The sequence below is a fragment of the Hyperoodon ampullatus genome (genome assembly GCF_949752795.1).
Source record: "Hyperoodon ampullatus genome assembly, chromosome: 15".
In the NCBI taxonomy this organism is placed as follows: Eukaryota; Metazoa; Chordata; class Mammalia; order Artiodactyla; family Ziphiidae; genus Hyperoodon; species Hyperoodon ampullatus.
Genome location: NC_136928.1, coordinates 38927054 through 38946677, shown reverse-complemented (window position 1 = coordinate 38946677; position 19624 = coordinate 38927054).

Here is a 19624-nt window from a genome sequence, read left to right as displayed (position 1 = left end):
TGTATAAAACAAAAAAGTGTAAGTCTCTTCCTCCCTGCTCTCAGTCCCAGCTTACAAAGTGTTATCAGTGCAGTGCATAGGCTTTAACACTTGTATTTTGCTCTCCTGTAAATGTGCCACTCCACCTTCTCTCCCAACACAAGCACAGAGGTTAAGAAAACTCACTCTGAAATCTAACTGGCTGGCTTCAAGTCATAGCTCAACCACCAACTAGCTTTGTGACCTCAGGCTAGTTATTTAACTTCGCTCCGTGTTATTTTTCTAATATGTAAAGTGGTGTTTATAAAAGTATGTATTCTAAGTCTGTTTTAAGAAATAAACGAGAAAGTGAATATAAACACTTCCTGGCATACAGTAAATACTCAATAAATATAGCACTAGTACCTCTACATATACACACATAATACTTTGTTTTAAAAAGTAAAATCAAGTTATATATCTTACACTATGTATGTTTTCCAATTTCCAATGCATATACTTCTTTTCACATACTAGTCAATTTGATTCCATTTCAATGACTATGTTACAGGATTATTCCAGAATTTATTTAACCAATCCAGATCATTACTGAGAAAGCCCTGTACCTAGACTTTTATGCAGCCCTCCTAATATTTATGTAGGACAGTTTCTTAGAAGTGTGATTTCTAGGTCACAGGGTGTGTGCATTTAAAATTTTGATTAGATAGTACCAAAATAGCTTTCAAAAAATTCACACAATTTTAGTCCACTGATTATACATGAGAGTGCCCATTTCTCCTACATCCCCAATAGTAGCATTTGTTACTATTTTTATTTGTGTTTATTTAAATGATTAGCCAACGGAAAGGGTTTTAAACGATATCTAGCACATCAGAACACCAAAATTTAAATAAAATGTTCTTACTGATAGAGCAGTGTTTCATGTTTACTGATCATAACTTGCTATTCCTTGAATTTCTTGTTTTTATCTTTTGCCTACATTCCCATTATATTTATTTCTTTTGATTACTAATTTATGGAAGTCCTTGTATGTTTGATGTATTAGTCCTATAAGAAATAAGCAAATATGTTCTCCCCATTCTGTCTTCTAACCTAGTTTAATGTTAAGTAGAATTTGGATGGATGAAGGTTTGGTGGAATTTCAAGAAGAGGGAAAAGCATCTGCAAAGCCATGGCTTTTAAATGGAGCTCAGATTCTGAGACCATGGAGCTATTGCTGGTGGAACATACATGGATATGTACTAGAAGACAATTCACATATAATCGGCCTTAAATGCCACCCTGGAAAATGTGAACTTCATTCTAAAGGCAACAGTTAAGTCATCCAGGACTAAAGAACAAAAGAGTGGTAGAACCACACTTAGACTCCTCGCCGTGGATGACAGTTCTTAAACTGTTTGAGATCAAAGCACACCACCATGTTGCCCAGCTTCACTTCTATATGGTTCAGCCAGCATGCAATTCTATAGCAACAGTGGTCCCCTATAATTACACAATGCAGGTGTTGGTCAGGGATCCTTAGGAGATTCTGAAGAAACTTTCCAGTGGAGTTCACACACACTCAAAACTTTGCATTTAATTTTATAGTTTTCAGAGATACAATGGCATCTACTCACTGACTTGATTACATAAGAGAAACCCCTATTCTAGGGCTTTAATGTGACATTGGAATTTACTGCTTATAGAACTTGAAACTGCGGTATTGTTTGGGTTAAGCCAAACTATGGAAAATTTAAAACTTTAGGCCAAATTCACTTTTAGGCCATGGAAATGTGCTCTGGAAGGCAAGGCTGTTCCTAGACAGCATTCTTAAGCAGCATCATACAATAGAAAAATAATGCAAATTCCAAATGTGAGCCAAATATGTAAGTTTAAGTTTTCTAATAGCTACATCACAAAAGTAAAAAGAAATAAGTAAAATTAATTTTAGTACTATATTTTATCTAACTTAATATATTCAAAATATAATTATTTCAATATGTAATCAATATTTTATGTTTTTTCATACCAAGTCTTAGAAATCTAGTGTTTATTTTATGCTTACACTGTGTCTCAATTTAGATTAGTCACATTTCAAGGGTACAATAGCCACATGTGGCTAGCAGCCACCATACTGGACAGCACGGTTCTAAAATATCTCTTCATATTTCCTTTTCTTTAAACCTGTTTTCCTGCCAGAACATCCATTTAAACAATCAAATTCTCTTCTTAGACTTTTTAACTATAGTCTAAGCATAAAGTTTTCTCTCCATGGGTCATCATATTTAAGCTTGGCATACCACTGCAGAACAGGAAGTGTTAACTCAGTAGGGGAAAAAAATCAAGTATCAGAGAAGAAGAGAGAAAAGTCTCTTTCAAAGCAGGTAGTGCTTCATAAATCACAGCATTTTGGGGGACATATGGGCCTAGAGCTGGATCTTCATGTGGTTGTTCTTTGTCGCACTACCAGGTTATTCCACAGTTGGGTATTGCATAGATAGGCATTTTCTCCACTTCCGTTAGAAGTCTGAGACAACAGTGAAAGTTCCCAACATCCAGGACATCCTAAAATAACAGAATACCAGGCTAGCTCTGTCTATCTATGTCATCTTATAGCTGGGAAAAAAAGAGCCTCAGAAATTTTGTCTATGGACAAATATTTTATTCCCAGAATAAAGTTTATTTGGGAGATAGTGAGCAACATAACACTACTTATCCATGTACCTAAAAAAACAATTTAAATATAAATATGACCCTACAAGTTTTATTAAATTGAGGGATAGATGTTAACAGTTAAATATGAAGAAAAAGGAAAAATAAAACATCTCTTCAACTTTGTAGAAATAACAGCGCTACTTGCTACACCTAAAAACTTCATTAAGCAGTGCAGAGGATCATCCTATGGCCACATGCCACTGAATGACATTGGATTTGCAGGGATTCAGAGACCAAGAGACTCAGGGAACCTGGCGCAAGTTCAAAACCCTAGGAACTCTCCATTCTTCCCTTCCAAAATGAGAGAAAGACATGCTTGGTAGTGTCACGATTTCAGCTATAAGCAGCAGCCTTCTAATTAAAAATAAACCGAGTCCATTATTTGTATTTACAGTTTTTCCACAACTTATCAGCAATGTGAAGATAGGGAGAGATGCTGGAAGCATATGTTTAAACATCCCAAATGCTTTTGAGAGCACCATTAGAGTAAACATCCTGTGAAATGTGTTTCTTTACCTTCGATGCCCATCTCCAAAGGGCTTCCTAAGCTGTGCGAGGGCAGCACTGGCAGCATAAACGTATTTATCTTCTGAAGGAATGGTCCAGAAAAAACATGGCTACAATCAAATTAGTACCTAGAAAGAACCATGCTTTTGACGCCAGACATTCCCCCCTGCAGTATACTTTCATTTTTCCCCCCTACGGTTATCGGAAAACTGTGGAGAAAGGGAAGGGCAGGCAGCACAGGCAAAGGGGAGGTGGGGTAAAAGGAAAAAGAAAATGTCAGGGAACTTCCTGGGTGGATGCCATGGTTGAATTTCAACATGAAAATGTTCAATAAATATTTGCTGAATGAATCTTCCAAAGTCCAAAGGCCATCTTCCAGACAAATGCGTGTGATATTGTGGGATGTATATGGTAGTTTCTCAGTCTCAGTCTCACTATTGACATTTTGGGCCAAATAACTCTGCTATGGTGACTGTTCTGTGCATTGTAGGAGTTAGCAGCATCCTCTGCCCAGTAGCATCCCTGCATTCCCTCCCCACCGTTCTAACAACCAAAAATGTCTCCAGACATTGCCATAAGTTCCCTGGGTGCAAATCACCCCTGGTTGAGATTCACTAGTGAATGACAAGCCTTCATCCATTCATGTATTCAACAAGTCTGACTCATGTATTTAGCCAATCTTCTATTTGGAACACTGATCGATGTACTTGTCCCTACCCTCAAGTAATTCCCAGTTTAGTGTCAGAGAGAAAGTTTAAAGTGAGAAGACATGAGAGATTGTGGCTTGACTCCTTAAAAATGGGTGTGCACTCCTTTTTAAGGACATTTAGAAACCGTACCTTTAATTGCAACAAAGGTTATACACTTAGAAAAGTTCTCAGAGAAAAGCCCATTAAACTTAGTGAGGGTTTCTGCTCTGCTACTAGGTTACATATTAAAGATGAATTTGAAGGCTCTCAGAGAAGCAGCAAGCCTGGCCCCTATACATCTTTGCTGACTTCATAAAAAACAAGGGTGCCGCTTTGTGACCTGGGCGGGTCTACAAGAAGATTGTGTAACACGCAGTATGCCTTTGATCCAAACAAACTCCCAGATTATTAAAAGGATGTTTTTTTCCCTCTCGAGGCCAAGGTAAGTCACCAGAGCTTTTTCCCTGTTATTAACCAAGCACTAGATGTACAAGGCTTAGATATTAAAAGGCATTAGCCAAGGCATCATGGTCATCTAGTTTAGAGCAAATGCAAAAATTGAGGGAGAAGCTGCATTACTTACAAAACAAGTAAATGGCCTGAAGTATTAGGGGCTGCGTATACAAACCCATTCAATTTTCTGTGGCCAAGTGACAAGGAGGTAGAGCCAGTTTCCTAAGCACCTGAGGGCAGCCTCTCCCCGGTGTAATTCTAAATAGAAAAAAAAAATGTAACTACTGACTTACCTTGACCCAGAACTGCCAACAAATCTCTTCATTCTTTCAATAATCTGGGTGTTTATTTCCACCAAGAAGCATGGTGGTGTAGCTCAATGAAACAGGCCCTCTCCTGAGCTCTACAGCCGGCCCCGCCCCTCAGAAGCAAGGTAGCTCACGCTGCGCACTCATAAAAAGGTTACCAGCCTTGGTGGAAACCAATCAGAATGTTAACAGCAAATCCAAGTTCAAGAAGTATGTAAACCTCATGAACCCATGAAAACGCCCCAAAGCTGGAATCAGACTGTCTCCATAGGTTTTGAATGACAATTCTAACACAGATCACACCAGCAAAAAGAGTATGAGGAAGGACAGAGACGACTGTTCCAGGCCGAAAAGAGCCCCAGTCTGACACCCTTGTTGATGGCCTTTTACTTCTGCCACCTGTAGAAGTTTTTCAGACCAAAGCCCACTTACTGCACTTCTCACATCGGATTTTTACACTTTTCCTACTAAGACAGCCCCTATACACCCAGAAGAGGAGGAAGATGGTACTGGACAAACGATGCTGGAAAATTGGAAAACACTGCTGCCTCTAGACGTTAAGAGACCCTGGGAAGTGCTTTAGAGGATTCTCTGACTGGAGCTACACCAAGACAAATGTGCCGGCAGGGGTTTCCCTTGGAGCCTTCTATTGTTTTATCAGGAAGCATCCACCTGACAGGACTGGGAGGAATGTCATCTCTTGAATGGTTCCATCAGCTTACTGAGGACTCTTTTTGACTTACTTTCCACCTGGGGCCTAGACATTGAGAATGACCCTAGACAGATTTCTAAAGTCAGCCTCTTACTATCTATTTTCTTTGATGATGCAGCCAAGGGTCAGCATTCTTTGACCGCCTTCCTTAATGCGAACTACTTAAATGTGTTATTGCTGCCTCACATTTTTGAATTTTGAGTGGGGAGCTGGAAGAAGAATAAACTTGAAGGACAACTAATGGTGAAATTTGATGTGCAGCAGTGGGTAGGGAAGATCTGACAAGCTGAACCATATTACACTTGAAGCTGCCATTGCTTGACCACCTACCTATGTGTGCAAGATGGCTAACTGTCTACCAAAAATCCCTGGTCCACTTCCACAGAGCACAATGTTCACTAGGAAGTTGGTGCCCCATGAGATAGCATATTTCCCAGCCCATCTTGCATCAGGAGGGGTCTGAAAAGGTTTTTACCAATGGAATGTGAGCAGTTCAGTTTTGGGTCTCTGAAACACTTTCTTCCCCTGTCTGCTGGCTGTTTATGGAGGACTCCAAAGCCATAAGGAATGGCAAATCCATAAGATGGAAGAAACCTAATCCCATATGGAGGAAAGCTTTCTGACAACCAGGAATACCCACATAGAACTGTTACTTAGTGAGAAATAAACTTCTAGTGTGTTCAACCACTGAAATTTGGCGAGCTATTTGTTACAGTACCTTACTCTTGTGTTAGCTTAATTCACACATTGGGCCAATAGGAATGAGAGGAAGTGGGAAAAGAAACCAAAATTTATGAGTATCTACTAATATTTACTGAGAATCTGGGTCTATAGTACTTAGTTACTCTGTCCCTGCGCTTTCATGAAAGCACTCTAGTATCATATCAAATTCAATTCCATTTATCAAATTTCCTGAGGATGTCTAGCAGACTAGACCTGAAAATCAACCCTTGAAGACACTCCCGTTTCCTCTGAGTTCTGAACAATCTGATTCAATCATTATCTATTGAGCACCGATTATATGCCAGACACTATGCTAGACCCAGCAATACAAACATAGTCCCCTTCCTCAAGGAGCCCATTTGGCTTCCATTTCCAGTCTCATTCTACCACTCTTTCTACAAGAAAAGCCATGTTTTGACTCACACAGAAAGTAGAAGAGCATATGCAAAATCTTGTGATGGTTGGGCAAATTTAGCGTCATGGATACTTACAGATATACAGTTTGTGTCATATTTGTATTTATGTATGCATCTCAGTTCTATTTCTTAGTGGTTGCTGCTCTCCTAGTAATTTCTGTCCTTTTCTAGCCAAGTAATTTATTGCAAATCTCATTTTTAAATGTAGAATAAAGCTTTCACGCAGTACTAATCCATAGTCTAGTCAGGAGCCCCAGTGTTAGTTTATATTTAATTCTGTAGCTTCCTCCCACTGCACTGTTGCCCTGTAAAGAAAGATGGCGCCATCTAATTCTGTCTTCCACCCAGATGGCCCTGCTCTTTGGTAGGCCAGTTCCCAGTTATGTATTAGACAGCTTAGCCACGTGGTTCTTCTTCATGGTTAAACCTTAGAGAGTTTCACTGAGGTAGCTACATGGCCCAGAAGAGTTCCAGGCAATTAATAGGCACTCACTGTATTTATGTGGAGTGAAGGAATGAATGAATGAGAGATGGGTATCTCATGTTGTTATCTTGACCGCTCAGAGGCTTGGTTTCCCCTTTAGGAGATTCATTGGCCAATTGCTATGCCCAGGGAGAAGAGTTTGCTAGGGATACTGACACTGAATGACCTGGTAAGCCCAAGGATGACAAATAGGTCTATTCTGGCATGCCAACTTCGATCAATCAATAGGAGTTCCCTGAAAGGATTCTGAGGCTTGATGGAAAATGACTAGTCTGTTGGTAACAGATACCATGGATATGGTAGGGAGGTGTGACGATGTAAGTGCCAGGTAATATTATTCCTGCCTCAGGTCCTTAACGACAACCTGGTCCACAGGCCTGGATTGTTGGACCTGGATGTTCTCAGCTATGAGATCATTAGGTAAGCAAATGTGTTAATAAATGTAAGAGGTTTTTAAGAAGATGAAATAGGGCTTCCCTGGTGGCGCAGTGGTTGAGAGTCTGCCTGCCGATGCAGGGGACACGGGTTTGTGCCCCGGTCCGGGAAGATCCCACATGCCGCGGAGCGGCTAGGCCCGTGAGCCATGGCCGCTGAGCCTGTGCGTCCGGAGCCTGTGCTCCACAACGGGAGAGGCCACAACAGTGAGAGGCCTGCGTACCGCAAAAAAAAAAAAAAAAAAAGATGAAATAAAAGCTTTATAAGTTCAGAGTTGTTGGAATATAAGTATTTCCTTGCCTGAAGGAAGGACAATGGCCATAGTTGTTTCTCAATCTCACAAGCATCTGGCAGGTGTGGCCACCCAGCAGGCACCTATAACCAGTCCATTCCCCAGAGCTCATGGTACCCATCCCATGCTGGGAGTGTGAGTTGCAGTTAATAAGTTGGGATTTTGGATCCCACAATGCATTCTGACAACTAAACAATGATTTTTTGATGACTTGGGTCCTCAGACTTGCAGACTAGCCAATGAAAGCTGATTCACAACAATGTTTCAATTAACCTAAATTCTGCGTCCTGGAAAAGGGCTAAGGAACATCTACTATAAGAGAAAGGAGAAAGAGGAAGAGAAAGTGTGCCTTCTCCCCATTTTCTGGTCAAAGGGCTACCTCATAGGACATTTTGAAATGGGCTAAGTGATTTTAGCCCCAATTCCACCTTCTCTCCTAGCAAAATCTTCTGTCATCTATTGCTCTTCTCCCCTAAAATCAATTCCTGCAGGGTGTTCTAAGCCCCACATTGTCCATATCCACCTAGACTTAGTCTCTACCCTTTCCCCACTTCAGTTTGCATGATGCAAAATATTCCGTGTCCTTTGACAAATGAAAAGTTTTGCTAGATTTTAGAAGGAAAGTAAATCTGATGCAGCTATTTCATACTAATGTGTCAATGATTTATAGTCTATCCTTCCCAGAGAAATTTGCATTTCTAACGGGGTATTATGGAGTCAAACTGAATCTCCAATTAGTAGGCTTTCCAGCAGTGTCAGAGAGCAAAAATGAACCTTTTCGCAGGAGCTGGGAAAGGGTATCTGGAGGCAGCAGGGCCACCTCAAACTCAAATAACTACACCACAGCATCTGCTCTTCTTCTGTTTCTCCTCTCTCCCAGGCAGGTTTCTGAAGCTGCCACTTTCTTTTCTTTATAATTTCTTCCCTGCTTCTCTTTCTGACTTCATATATTCTGTATAAAATTCCAAAAATTTTAATAGCCTCCTATCTTAAAAGAAGCAGAGGATGATTCTGCTGTCTTTCTAGGGCAGACATACAGGAGTCAAGAAATGCATGTATTCATACACTACCTACACACAGCCCCCATAAATTAAAAAACAAAACAAAACAAGATTCTAAAGATCAACAGTATAAGCCCATGCAGCAGAAGATGCATGTCAGAAAGCTGTCAAAACATTAAGGACAAGGGCCTTCATCCTTTCAACACATTAAAGTCTAAAGTTAGTCACTCTCTCTTTCTCTCATTTAGACTTTTTCAGCACCTCCTTCAGGATAAGAAGATAGGCCACTTTCTTACCTTGAAAACACACCAATATATGTTTTTTATCAAAAACATTTTTGATAATTCATTTGCCAATGTCCAAATTGGAGTTGGAGTTCTAGCATATAATAAAAGATAAAAGATTAAAAGTGCTCTTCCTAAATTAGACTGAAAAGATGTCACCAGAAGGAAACAGTTTTAGCAAGAAAATAGGTGGGTGGGGTGTTCTTAGTCCACTTTTCAGATGGAAGAGGCCACACAATAAAGGCATGAGCTTCTGACCACTGGCTTTAAGAACTTTTCATTTATACCTTCTTTTTCCAGGTGCAATAGGAGGGGCACTTTTGTCACATGCCCTCTGACCCTTCCATTCTTTTCCTCTTGTCTCCTTTTCCCTTCTTCCAGAGCCCAGTTGGAGCTTTCACCCACCCTCCATTGTCTCCCATCATGCTGTGCCAAACAGCACCTGGGGCAGTCAGCAGAGCTCGAGAGTGGTCCAAAAAAAAAACAGGAGGGAAGGTGGCGATTGGCTGGAGAGGAGGTAATGATTTGTAATTGCAATACTTTCATTACTGTCTTTTAGCTCTTTGCAGAGTAATGTCAAGAGCTTCGTCTTTGTAGTGTTATTGGCATTTTTCATCATATTCATGAAGTGTGGGTCAATTTTCTTCAAAAGGCGCACTTCGCCAACTTGCTACAGAGACAGACAGTAATAAATTCTACTAGTGCACTGTGAAGGCTTCGTAGCTGCAAGCAACAATAAAAAGCAATGAGCTGGGTGTCACTAAGTAACTCCAGTTTACACTGCATTTTCTTCTTTTATTGAAAACTCAGAATATGAATTTATTAATGAATACACTGGCATCCTTTGGAGGGGGGTGGCAGTAGGGGAGGAGGAGAGGTATGTGGTGGGGAGGGGGAGGTGTGACACCATGTCAATTTATTTGGTATTCACACTGTGTGTGCCTATATTGTATTGTTCCATCATTTCATGGCCAGGCTTACCTTGTTAGGCTGTGGCCCTCCAGAAAAAACCCGAGCTCATATAGCAACACCTTGACGTGGATCTACAGCTGCTCTCGCTGTGCCTGTCTCACCTTTAGCCCCGGCTGTCTACTGCCGCCTTTCATTTTCCACATTCATACATCAATAAGCTTTGCATGCTGACACCTAATTTTGCAGGCTACTTTGGTTATGGAGGCCGTGTTTTGCATATCACTACCCACCCCCTTCTGACACCTACTGCCTTTAAAGGGAAATGAGGAGAAGAGAGGGAGAGGCAGAGGAAAGAGAGAGGAAGAGAGCGCAAGAAAGAGAAAGCTGCTTTTCTTCTCCGCCTAATCAGAGAGTTCTGTATATTTGTCAAAAGCAGATATGCCAAATCAACTTTAATTGATTCCTCGGCGGCGCTCACGGATGATTTTTGAAGGACTGGGCTTGTGTTCCCAGACACACTGTTGTGTTTCCAACAAAAAGGAGGTTTCTCCCACAAATCAAATTTTGATGCCAATTAGTTAGCATTTTCCATTCCAATTAAATTGGAGACTTGGAGACCTTTCTCATTTGGGAAGACTTTATATATTTTTTATATTAAAAATGCCCTTCAGGGGCTAATAAGCAAAAAGGGGATGTCCATGGGGGGCGATAGGCTCTCGGGTGCGGTGGAGAGATGTGTGTTGTGGGCGTTTTTCAGCTCCTTTCCCTTGCTTATTTCACCAAGGTTTGTCAAGCCCATGGCAACCTGTTATATGACACCACAAAGGGTTTTACCTTGCAGTTAGGTGGCTAATGTCATTAGAGCCTTGACAATCCATAAAATGTTATAATCTAATAGTTTTTTTTTCCTGCCATACCACACCCTCCATACCCCCTGAGACCTCACTGTACAAGAAAGAGAACTGGGGATTGGGGAGGGAGGGGAAACAAGATTGATGTTAAACAGAAGAGGCTGTGGTTGCATTTTGAGATTAAACAAATAAACAAAAGCACAAAATTTAAAAAACGCCAAATGCAACAGAGATGCTCTTATCTGTACCTGTGAGCACTCAGTGGTAAGGACATGCCTGCTAATGATGCTTCATCAAGAATTTCTAAATCTACTAAATGAAGTATTTATCATGTGCACCAGAACACGTTAAGGGGTAGAAAGTGTCAGTTCACATCCAGTTGTAATTTTAATTTAATAGTAACTAAAATCAGTTTGAAATATACCACGAGCAATTGTTTCTTTTCTCCTTTCTTCTCCCTCACATTCCCAACCCTCCTTTATGTGTCTCCTTATTTTCCCCTTTTGTATGGCATCAGCCTTTTTTTTAAAAAGTGCTGTTTGCTTCGTAAGGTCATTGTTTGGGAGGTAACCTTGGGGCAAATCTGGAGAACCTAAGTAGAGAGTTTGAACTCCAATCACCAACCTTTATCTTTGCTACTTCTCTTACTGTCAGTACAGGCAGGAGCTCAAATTCAAAGTCCTGTGCACACTTGGGTTCACACACATAATCTCAGTGCCCACATTTTGCACCCTGAAGACTTTTAAGGAATGAGATGCAATACACAATGCCTAGATGAAAATATGAATGACATGGATACAACACTTAAAACTTTCAAACACATTCTTCTGTTTTCACTCATTTATCCTCAAATCAACTGTGTGATGCTGGCAGAGTGGGTGCTCTTGGATGTAAGGGGCTCAGCTGGGGCCATCCTGGCAATGAGGAGTGGGGGCCTCTGTGAAATGATCCATCCTCATAGGGTTGATGTGAATGAGGGTCAAATGAGATAACATGCCTGCTATTTATTTTAAACTAGGATTTCAGTATCGTCTGGCTGACCCCAGTCCTCCTCTCACTTTCCAGATTCCTGCCAAGACAACTTAATGTTTCTTTCCTTTTCTTTTCTTTTATTTATTTTTTTATTTTTTGGTGCACCAAGCAGCACATGGGATCTTAGTTCCTTGACCAACACTCCGTGCAGTGGAAGCTCGGAGTCTTAACCACTGGGCCACCAGGGAAGTCCCTTAATGTTTCTTAGAAGAGTGTTCAACATATGCTAGGCACCTTGTAAAGTGCTCTGCCTGGATTATCTCACTGAATCATCACAACAACTCAAATTGTGTCCCATTTTACAGATGAGAAAATTGATATTCGAAGTGAGTGAGTACATTCCTGAAGGTCACACATCTAGCCATTAGGGCAGAGCGGGGATTTAGACCCAAGTGGTCAGCCTGCAGTAACCAGGCTTTAGCCTTATCCCTCTTTGGACTCCCCAGAGACAGCATACAGTTTTATAGGAGGGATTAGCATACTGGTGAGTATAAACAGGATTCATTTAGGCTTTTAAAAAAAATTTGTCCTTGTGGATACCCCTCCAGCCCCCGGTAAGTGATTTTTGTACGGAAACTTAGTCCATTTCCACCATTGCTAGGGAACCAAATAACTTAAGACCATAGACTCCTCTCTTGAGTATAATAATATTCCTTAACTACCCCAGGTGGGAATAACTAAATGGGGGAAGTAAAATAAAATAAAAACCATCGCACAAACCAAGGAATAAGGCATCATGCATTTGAAGACTAAAACTCAAGTTGCAGGTACAGTGAGCCAGATACTGGTCCAAACAGTATGAGTACACATATGGGGAACATAGGACAATATTCAGCTAGGAGAAAGCTTCCCACGTAAGAGGGCTGGGTACGACATCCTCTGGACAGGCTCACCGCCGGCCATAAAAAGAGGAATTATGAGGACGAGTGAACACTGCTCACATTCACACAGTGCCGTACTGCATTGTCAATTAGCATGCATGTTTCCATAATTGTTATACAAGGGGGAAATTTACAGTGTTAAATGGCCCTCAAATTCACACTTCCGTGTGAGTTTTTATTTGGTGGTGTGTCTAGTATTAGCACGGATGACTGCCTCTGACATCTCTTTGCCTCTGAAGACAGAAACGACTAACATAAACAATGGGACAGGCACATCAGAGGAGAATGCTACCTATTTGTTCTTCAGGCTAAGACAGATGCACAGATAGATGATCGATAGATAGATTAGATACATATATAGATTGATACATAGATAAGATAGGTAGATAGGTACAGAGACTGACTTATTTTTTGCAAGGGGAAGTTTTTGCTGTTCTTATGTTTACCTGATGTTTATCATCCCTTCATGTTGGCCTCTGCTTAAAGAGGTATATTCTGGGTTCAAACTCACATTTTCAAGTTTGGTATTTCACATTGTGTGTGTCTACCTACGTCCAAGGAGGACGAGGGTGACTGTGACTAGAGGACTACAAGAGAGGTTTATTTTAATCTTGAGAAGAATTTCTTAAAAACAAAAATGAAAACAAAAAACTCCAAGAGTTGTTGTGAATTTCAAAATACTTTAGTCCTCTATCAGTTTAGGTAATTTTGGATATGCTTGGGTTTGAAGGCAGGGACTGGATGAGACGGTATCTCAAAGCCATAGTCTTTGACTGGCACACGTATAACCCTCAGCTGTCATACACACATATATACTTATGGGCACCACACACAGACCCACACTTACGTTCATCTACCAAAGAGAGAAATACACAAATAACAATGCGGGATCAAGAAAAATCTTTAAGCTATCAGATAACCAAACAGTCCTCTATACTACAGAATATAAGAGAAAACCCCTGATGATTGGAAAATACTACCCTTTTATTTTACAAATCAGTAAAAATGGTTCAGGGAGGTTAAGTAACCTGTCCAAGGTCACACAGAAAGTTAAACTGATAATTAAGTGTCACTATTTCATTATTTCCAAATTTACATTCACCCTCAAAGAAACAATATTTACTATTTCTAATGTTATTCAAAAGAATAGGTCAGGGCTTCCCTGGTGGCGCAGTGGTTGAGAGTCCGCCTGCTGATGCAGGGGACACGGGTTCGTGCCCCAGTCCAGGAGGATCCCACATGCCGCGGAGCGGCTGGGCCCGTGAGCCATGGCTGTTGAGCCTGTGCGTCCGGAGCCTGTGCTCCGCAACAGGAGAAGCCACAACAGTGAGAGGCTCACGTACCGCAAAAAAAAAAAAAAAAAAAAAAAAAGAATAGGTCATAAGTATAAAGAGGTACTTATTTATTATTTATATCCCCACCTTGTTCCATAAATCACTTAAGATACTCAGGCATTTGCAAAATAAATGCAAAATGAAGATGATGGTAAAATTTTGAGCAATATCATATGATTTAGACCAAATCCTTGTGTATTAAAGTCAGTTACAAGATTTTATCATCACACCTTAATTCTAAAAAATAAATAAAATAAAATATAAAATAAATAAAGGATAAATATATCAAGATAGGTAATGTCCCTGGACAGAATTGGAGTAAATATAATGGCTCTAGTCCTGGCCTCTAGACAAGAGGAAGCTGCTCTTTTTGCCTCAGTATTTTGTGTTTTAAGGAAATACTGCAAAGTCACCCCCAAGCATCCGAGAGTCTCAGACATCAATACAGAACACAGTCGCATACCAAGGAGGCTTGAGAGTGAGAGTGACTTCAAGGACCGGAAATGGGGTTAGGTGATAGAACGATGGACACGGAGTGAATAACGCAGTACACTTCCCTTTCATCAGAGGGCAGAAAAATACAAATCTGATGACATATGTTTTGCCAATGATGCGAAACAAAGGGGACTCTCATATCTACTGGTGAGAATAAATTGAATCTATGACGCTATGTATAAGGGGAGAGGCTGGGGGTTAAGATGTAAATTCAGAAGTTCAGGGTCAAGATGGTATTTAAAGTCAAAAGATCATCTTAAAAGAGTGAGGAGGCAGACAGAAACAAGAAATTCAAAGGACTAAAACATGGGGGCTTCCAATATGTAGAGAGGTTAAAGATTTGAGGAAGATCTATTAAAAGAGACTGAGAAAAGAAGAAACCAGAGAGAGTGATGTCTCAGGAGTCAAGTAGAGAAAGTGTTTCATGACACTTTATCAACTGTGTAAAAGCTACAGGCAATTCAAGGAAGGTGAGGATTGAAACTGACCTGGCTTGTGAGCTGATGTTGGCTTACAAGATCACCCTTCTCAGGAGTTACTGCCTATTAATAAAGGATCTTGGGAACTAGATGTTAATTATAGTAATAATTATTGTGTTATTATCATATATAACATAAGGCTGCGACAGCCTCTACGTGGCAAATGTCTTATACACACTAACCTAATTTTGTCCATACAACAACTGTGCAGGTAGAAATAATTACCCAAAATCACAGATGAGAAAAGTTAGGTGCTGAAAGGTTAAGTGACTTATCTAAAGTCACCTAGTTAGCAAGTCTGAAACTGGGATTCTGTATCTAAAATATAAGCAGGCTTGCCAACAGACCCCAAAGGCTGAATGTCTAACATCTGGGGTGTCGTGAAGGAGACTGGGAGCAGCAGGCTTTGCCCTATTGCCTCAGCTTATACTTGATCCCATTCACCCAGTTTAGATAACCAACCACCCCTGGTTAGCCAGGGACAGAGGAGTTGCTTGGTGCTAAAACTGGGAAGATCTTGGTCACCCTCCGTCCAGAGAAACCTCCCCAGTGCCTTTCAAGGAGAAATCAGCCGTAGTTACTTGCTGCAGGCTTTGCATTCTGTGTGAGCTTCCCTGGGGGGGTCCCAAGCCTCTGCAGAACTGTGACCGGGCTCTCCCATCTCCTTTCCCCACTCCCACTAAGTGGGACTCTGAGCTAGGAGCTAGGAGCAAGGTCACTTTCCCAGGCCTCTTTCATTGATGAACCTGTTTAGTAGGCTCCCCTCGGCTTCCTGCTGCAGCCCTTTGGGAAACCCAAATGTGCACCCCCAGGGGTGCCAAGCCCCCAGCTCCCCTGGAAACTAACAGGCTTCCTGGGCATACTGGGGCCTGTTTGTCAAATTCCCTCTGATCTACCCAGCTAATGAGGTCAAAATAGCTCTGTCCATAAGGGATACATTTTCTCAATGGGAACATATGCCTCAGAAAACACATTGAAAATATTTATCTTTTCTCGGAGTACAGGCAGAGCAATATAGAATACTAGCTTGTAAAACTGCTCTTTGAAAAGCAGAAGAAAAAAATCATAAAACATAGGAAATGAAAAGGGAATCCTCCCAAACCATGCTGCCAGTTGCCATCCGGGAGATTTTCTCATTCCATTTGGAAAGCTTTGTTACAAGCTCAGTTGATAATATACTGAAGGAAACACACATGCCTCAGAGATCCTGGGCCTCTCTTGGGCTTGAGAGAGACCTCACTGCCCCTGCCTTGGGATGCTGGAAGCGAAGCCTTGCTTGGTCCTCACTGTGGCTCTCCTGAATCCCTCTGTCCAATCATATGTCCCCCAGGTCTTTGCCCCTTTCATCCTCTCTGAAGCCCAGAATACAGATCACAGGAGGGTTCATCAAAATGTGGCCTGAGGTCCCGGAGACAGCTTCCATGGGGACTGTACTGAGTTGCTAACTTCTGGAAGTCTGAGCCTTGCAGGAGAACCGAAGTGCCCTGATTACACAGGGTTCTTCACAGAACTTAGGCCATTCAGACTCATGAACACCTCCAATTCCCTCTAGACCAGTGGTTCTCAACCAGGGATGGTTTTGCTCTGCCTCCCTCAACAGTTGGCAATGTCTGGAGACAAGAGGACATGATGACCTTATGGGTTGTCATAACCGGCAGAGGCTGGAGGGGCACATCCAGTGGGTGGAGGCCAAGGCTGCTGCTACTAAACATCCTGCAGTGCACAGGACTGCTGCCCACGCAACAAAGAAGTATTGGGCCCAAAATATCAACAGTACCAAGGTTGAGAAATCCTTGTCTAGATACTTCCTTTTGTACCATTACCTCAAATCCACCACAAATAGAACACATTTCATCATCATTTTTCCCAGACATATCTCATCTCCTGATATCTTAATTTATGTCAATGGCACTACCATACTTAGTCACTCGACTAGAAATCACAGGCATCATACACACACACACACACACACACACACACACACACACGAGTCCCCATCTAAATAGTCACTAAGTCATGTGAATCTGCCCAAGGGAATACTTTTCACTTCTTCTTACTTCAATCTCTACCAAATCATATCTCTATCATTTCATATCTGAATCCTTGCACCAGCCTCCAGATTCTCTGCTGGTCTCTCTCTATCCCAACCTGTATTAGTCGGTGTAAGTTAACTGCTGTCGCAAACAATCCCAAACTCTCAGTAACTTAACACAGTAGATGTTTTTTTCTTACCCACATGAAGTCCAATAGGCACCAAAGAGAGAGGGGCTCTGATCCACACATTCAGTGACCCAGGCCCCTTGCAACTTGTGGCAGCACCATTCCCCAGAATTTTGAAGTTTTCTGTCAGATCTTCAGCTTCTGGCTAGAAGATGAGGAAGTGAATGTGTAGGATCACACACTATGGGCCAGGCCTGACAGCGGTGCATATCTCTTCCATTAATTCTTAACTGGCCAGGACTCTGTCACCCAGCCTCTCTTTGCCACAAGGCGGACTGGGAAATGTAGTCCAATTTTATGCTCAGAAGGAAAAGCAGGGCTTCCCTGGTGGCGCAACGGTTGAGAGTCCACCTGCCGATGCAGGGGACACGGGTTCGTGCCCCGGTCCGGGAAGATCCCACATGCCGCAGAGTGGCTGGGCCCGTGAGCCATGGCTGCTGAGCCTGCGCGTCCGGAGCCCGTGCTCTGCAACGGGAGAGGCCACAACAGTGAGAGGCCCGCGTACGGCCAAAAAAAAAAAAAAAAAAAGACGGAAAAGCAAAATGGCCTTGGTGAATTCATGACAGTCTCTGACATATATCTTTTCTGTACACTCCTGTGTAATCTTTCTCAAATACCATTTAATAACAGTTTACCACATTTCCATTCTATTCAGAAACTTTATGAATAAATTCTCAATTATTTACTTAATAAAGACCATCATTTATGTAATAAAGACCTCAACTGCATCACCAATTAAAAAACCTCCATCTGTTATTCCCGTCACACCTGGCCCTGCTGCCCAATGAACCCATCACTGCAGGAACCTCTATCCCCGGCATACCATCTCCCACACCACCTATGTGCCTTTGCCTCTGGCTTTTCCCTATTCTGGAATCCTGTCCTTCACCTCTGTGAATATCCAGACCTACAAATCCCATCCCGAACTCTCCAGCCTGCACTGACCTCTCGTTCTCTGCACCTCAATAATGAACAGCAGTCTTGGACTCAGTGCTGACCACATCTCAGCAATGGTGCTAAGCATGGATACGCCACCATCTTTTCATCTGCATGATCTCGTTCACTCTTTCAAACAACCTACAGAGTAACTATTATTCGTCTTACTTTTTCTTTTAAAGAAATGGAAATTGAGGCTCAGAGAAGTAAAGCAACTTGCCATCACACCTCTGGCAAGTGGTGGGACCCCATCCTCCAACACACCCACACTGCCCCCAAAACGAACGCCCCCACTGTCTTCTCCTGAACTTCCTCTTACTGACATCTCCTATGGGTTCCGAAAGAGGAAGAAAAATCGAATACAAATTAGGCAGTATCAGAAAGATGTCCTCTTACGCTAAGGTCTTATGAAGGGAAGAAACCACCACCGTCCCTCTGGCTGAGCCTGAGCAGAAGCAGCAGGCACGGTGAGCCAGGCTCCAAACATGCTTCTGCATGGCATTCCAAACTGGGAGTCAGCAGGTCCAAGCAGGGACTCTGGCAGGCAGCAAAGAGTGTGTTCTTGCTAGATTATTTGGGCCAGGGACCTGGCAGGCCAAGCCACCAGGGATGCAGCCATGAGTAGGAAGGTCAGAGAGAGGAAAGGGGAGCTGTGTGCTCTTGAAAGGCACATTCACATGTGAGAATGGGTTGCTGTGTGGGTGGGAATGTGTGCCCAGCCTGGCACCACAGAGACAGAGGAGGGACCTGGCTTCCCTGGGAGAAGAGCTGGCTTCGCCCAGGACCTGTGCAAAAAGCCCTTTCCATGCCAACCGCCGGTCCAACCATATGAAAGGAGGCTTTTTTCCTTAGTGGAGTAAACTTGAACAAGTTACCTACCTCCTTGTGCCTCTGTTGCTTACATTGTAAAGGGGAATTAACTCATGACTTACTTCATAAAGTGGCTATGAGAATTACATGAGTTAATACATGCAAGGTGCTTAGAACCAAAGCTGTTATTATTGTTTCTACATCTTGCAGAAAGGTGAAGATATTCCATACCCAGCTGGAACACATATTTAGTTTTAGCACAGACCACAGACCCGGAGAGTTAGATGAGCTCCTTGTTTACTACGAAGCATCATGCCCTTTGGTGATTTGGGCATCCTACTGCCCATTCCTGCCTTACCTGCAGGGCAGTGGGAGTGAGATTCTCCATGAAGGGCAGTGAGGAGCACCTAGCTCACAGTACCTTCTACACCCACCCACCATGGCACCAGAAATCTAACCGCTAGGGCAAGGTTCTTTTGGCTTCAGAAATAGTTTTTTGTGTTTTTTTTGCGGTACGCGGGCCTCCCACTGTTGTGGCCTCTCCCGTTGCGGAGCACAGGCTCCGGACGCGCAGGCTCAGCGGCCATGGCTCACGGGCCCAGCTGCTCCACGGCATGTGGGATCCTCCCAGACCGGGGCACGAACCCGTGTCCCCTGCATCGGCAGGCGGACTCTCAACCACTGCGCCACCACGGAA